Raw genomic sequence first — 4,966 nt, 5'->3', positions numbered from 1 at the left:
CGCTGGTTTCGAACAGTTGAGGCACGCAAGACATTCACACGAACCACTATCGAATACAAAAAACATTGGTCGTCTTGAAACAGAGTTTCAAAATTATCATTGTAGGTCAATTACTGCTTACATTCCTAACTTTCTTCATTTATCCATTTTCCCTGGCATTACTAGCTATATAATGAGCCTATAAAGAGTGTACAAAACCAAGGAGAAAAAATCACACAAAGATTTATATCACATTGTTTTGCAAAAGATACTTTCTTTCCACAATCCTTCACTAGCGAAGAACAACCAAATCAAGTTTCTTCACACAATTGGAACGCACAAATTTTTCAATTAAATTACGAGTTGGCTTACAAATGTGAACTATTTGATCACATTACAGCTACAACTATAATGAGAGTGTTAACTGTAACTCTTGGTCGACTAAACGAATGATGGAGAAAGCAGGGCGATGCAGGCCCATCCACGGTTATGATCACAGACGTTATAAAGGGAACACCGTCCCTGCCACGGAATAAATTCCACTAGAAACTGCTTCTGGAATGCCAAAAAGCAGCAGCAAATAACAATGAACCTCTCCACTCCAGAAGCAAATTTTCAAGCTCTAAGTGCAGCTTTGTGAACCATCGTCTCCTTGTGAATTTGATGACAGCTCTTCTCTACGAGCTCGAGCAGCTTCTCCAAGTTTGTAGCCCATGAATTCATGATCTCATTGCTGTTGTCCTTAGCTGTCTGGAAACATACCACGCTCATAGGTCTGTCGATCTTTGCTACTAGCGCTTTGGAGACAACCATGTCAGAGAGATGTTTCTCGGCTTCCTGCATTATGAAAGATGATATTGTGATCACATACAAAATGTGACCATTAGGCCAGAACAATATCATACTGTTGGTGAGAAATTGAGGTAGCAGACGTATATTATACCTGTCCAAGATACTTCCAAGGCATGGAGGTAAATGTGGATGATTATTGATCATCTTTAATTAAAAAAATAAAAGGATACCTCAAGAATTGAAGATTAAAAATCCAAAAGTGACATCCATTTCTTTCCATGGAAAAATTAGACTCCAAAATATAACCAGAGGCTAAAATAGCATATGCAGGCGTATAACTAATTTAGACCCCAAAGATGAAGCCTTTTCAGTTTTCACAAAAGAGAGAATCTGATAACAATAAATAAATTATTTAGATAATGTGCTCAAAAGTCTACTCACCAACACCCCCTTCTATTTGGAAACAATAGTTCCTACTCTGACTCAGTATATCAGTTTTAGTATCAAAAGAAATTATTGATAATCATATTCAATATTTAAGAGAAACCAAAAGTAAAACTAAAGTTACATAACAACATTTGCAGGTTAGGAAGTAAATTTTTGTAATGGAGAACGAGACAGACCTGGAGAGTGAGGCATAATAAATCTGCAAGTCTCTTCAGAGTTATCCTGGAGTAATATCTTGAAACAACGTGCATATTCTGCAAGATAACACCAAAAATTATCATAAGGAAAGCTATACAGGCAACCTCATAAAACTATCGTAAGTGTCAGTAGCAGAAAAACTGAAAAAGAACTCCACAAACACCAAGTATTGGTTTTCAAGATTATTACATGTTCAATCACTCTAAGTCGAAGATCGTCAGCAGCCTTTTCACCCAGTGAACTGCCAAGCATATTTTTCTCATTCTCAAACTCATCTTTGTACATAGTCCATAGAGCTGTCCACATAACGACCTCCATGGTAACTAATTGTTTTAATAGTAACCTAGTAACAGGGTATGTAAACAATAGACTGGTTCATACTCCATGTGGTACAAATAAAATGACTGAAAGGAATAGCAATATACTGTTATCAAACCTAACCTGAAATGAGGAATTTCAGAAAGGTTCTTATCCTCCAGGGTTGAGTTGAGGAGGCTAGACTGCATGGAGTCATGAGGTGAGAGCACCAGATACCAGCATATTTTTCTCAGCACCTTCATGAAAAGTAACAGACGCAAATCATTTAACACCACACATAGGAAAACATCAATCTGAAGCAAATGTTAAACATACATATGAGTGCTTGGTAATGAACAACCAAAAAGTAGATGTTGTACTGGTATCCACTGGGCTGGGTCCTCTTTTACGGATGGAATCTCATATATTGATTTGTAACACCGGCATATTTCAAGGTAACCATTGTTGTGAGAGTAATACCTACACAATTATACTTGAAAATAAGATTTAAGAGCACATACCAAGACTTTTGATAGCTGTAGCCAAGAGTATGACATCACAGGTCAACACAAACAAGGATAGGAAGCAGGATCAGCTTCAATGCCAGAGCGCCAGAGGCATAATCTAATTCAATAATTATAAACCATACATTGAAAGTGGTTACAGAAGCAACACCAGAGATGCAACAGTTTCAAATTGCATACATCCAAAACAGTGTATACTCACATTAATAGTTACATATGCTTGTGCACATATGTATGGGGAGATCAATGATTGTTACAAGCTGTTCATGAAAATGATAATCATTCAAAATAATACACTCTGTATTGGAGGACCCTTACACAAAAGTACAGAAATATAGGGAAAAAGACCAGAGGAAAAAAATACCGGATCATTAATTGGTAATATATGCGCTTTAACTCCAGCAATGATGGAATGAATATCAGCAGGAGCCTCTTCAACAATACTGTCGCATTCTTTGACCTTCTTTTCTTTTGGAGGATCAGCTTCAAAAACTCTAGGACTTATCTTCCTAGCAAGTATTTGCGTACGTACATGATCCTGGCGATCTAAGCACAAACGGACCTGCATCATTGGAAAAATCAGACATATAATCAAGACATGCATCAATTCCAGCACAGTTTCAACTAGAGACGGAAACAAGACAAACCACATACTTGCTCGAGTATGAAAGATATTTTTTCAGTTTTTGCCATTGCGCCAAATGTCTCCACCTATAGATCAAATTAACAAAAACAATATGAAATGACAAACATCAAGTATGTCGGGTGAAATCAGCTAAGATGTTTTTTAAGATATAACGCAAATTATCCACCAACCGCAATTTCTTGCATCAAATCTGCAGCTTCAGCTATCTCCCCTTGTTCTTCCTTGATCTTTGCAAGCTTCTTGATCAACCTTGCCCTCTCGATCTCAACATATATCTGTATAGTGAGATAAGAACTTTCAACTTAGAAATAAAGTTTAGAACTTGAGAGACAAAGAAGATTTAGAACAATTCAAAAATCACCTTCCCAGCAGATACGTCGTTAAGTGTCTTTATAAGCTCTATTTTAGAATCAAGATATTGCATAGCTTGTTGGACCATTGCTTGTACAGCCTGCATCAAAAATAGAGAACAAATAATTATTCTCCAAAACTCACGAGTCAAGACACAACTGTAAATACCAGAATCTAATATTGTTTTGATAAATTTGATATGAATCAGCATTTTGGTTGTGTTCGAGATTGTGGTGGCTGGAAGAATTTTGTACAATAAAAGCTACGAGTGAGTTTCTTTAATCAATCAATGTGTATATCCATATTTTACAATGAAAAACGGCACTGTGCTGTAATTGGCAAAAGAAGAGAGCAACAAGAGGCTGAGAGTTGTTTGATACTGTATTTCAGTTAGCAAAGAGGCAGTACAAAACGTAAACCTGCTTTATCCTTTGAACTGGCTTTTCTTACTATTTGAGTGTCTCCAGAAACTTCTAAAAGCTGAAAAAACTGAGTTAAATTAATACTCCGTATTTAAAAGTTATGAGTGTTTTCAAGTTTTAAGGATCTACCTGTAAAAAGCACTGTATATCGAAGTGTTTTTTCCAGTTGGTAGCTTTCTATAACGGAATACAACTTACACGCTATTAATGTAATGCCCAACCATTTTAGCACTTAGCAGCAGATTCCGTACTGGTTTCTAAACTGTTTAATGCACACATTAGAACAGAGGCTAAATTGTCATTCACATGGAAAAGTGATGTTTTGTAAAAATTCTATTCGAACTTTTAAGCTTTTTGCTTGGTTTAAAATGGCTAGTTATGCATTTAAGTAATAATTACAAACTCTACACATGTGATCACTAAACCAAAAACAGATCATTCAGCAAACAGCCAAACACTCGTTTGTTATCTTGAACCTAACAACTATCAAACACTCATTCTATTGTTTATACTGTTAAAAGTTAAAATCAGCACCTAAAAATCGGCAAAATTCCAAGAAGAGACGTTATGGCAAAATATATCCGCCATTTGGACCCTGAAAAAACAAGATTCCAGCCATGGTATAGACGCGAGAAGCTCTCGCGTGGTTTAAAAGTATAGACGCATCACCCTAATGCGTGTTTAAAGTGAAACACGCATATTCCTCTCGCGTGTATTAAAGTAAACACGCGACACGCTCTCGCGTGTCTCCCTTGCTTCACAAATTCACTCCAGACGGCAGAACATACGCATTACGCGAAGAGGAGACGAAGAGGAGACGAAAACCGGCGAAAATTCTGCCCAACCAGCGAAATTCAAAGCCTAATCCGATAGTTAGCTCTCCCATTCCAATTTGAAGTGTTGTTAGGTAACTTTCAACCCTTATTTTCATTTTTATTGGTATAATTTAGGTGGGTATAATAGTTAGGGTTCATGGGGTAGAAAGTATTTTGTTCAATTTGGTGTTGAATTATTCAATTTGGTTGATTTTATCTTGAATTTGGTTGTATTTGATGTTGAATTATTCAATTTGGTTGATGTTTTGTTGAATTTGGTGTTATTTTGGTGAATGTGATTGATATTTTGTTGAATTATTGAATATGGTTGAATATGGTGTTAAGTTGTTGAATTTGATGTTAATTTGTTGAATTTAGTTGAATTTGGTATTGAATTATTCAATTTGGTTGATTTTATCTTGAATTTGGTTGTATTTGATGTTGAATTATTCAATTTGGTTGATGTTTTGTTGAATTTGGTGTTATTTTGTTGCA

At 36.0% G+C, this 4,966-nt stretch overlaps 1 pseudogene; it reads right to left on the bottom strand.

The window, feature by feature from the left end:
• Positions 1 to 308: 308 nt before the first annotated feature.
• LOC121763656 lies at positions 309 to 3,641 on the bottom strand (annotated as a pseudogene).
• Between the last annotated feature and the right edge of the window lie 1,325 nt (positions 3,642 to 4,966).

Source organism: Salvia splendens, chromosome 14, assembly GCF_004379255.2.
Source record: "Salvia splendens isolate huo1 chromosome 14, SspV2, whole genome shotgun sequence".
NCBI lineage: Eukaryota > Viridiplantae > Streptophyta > Magnoliopsida > Lamiales > Lamiaceae > Salvia > Salvia splendens.
Note: the sequence above shows the minus strand (reverse complement) of the source record. Positions and strands in the feature narration are given on the sequence as shown.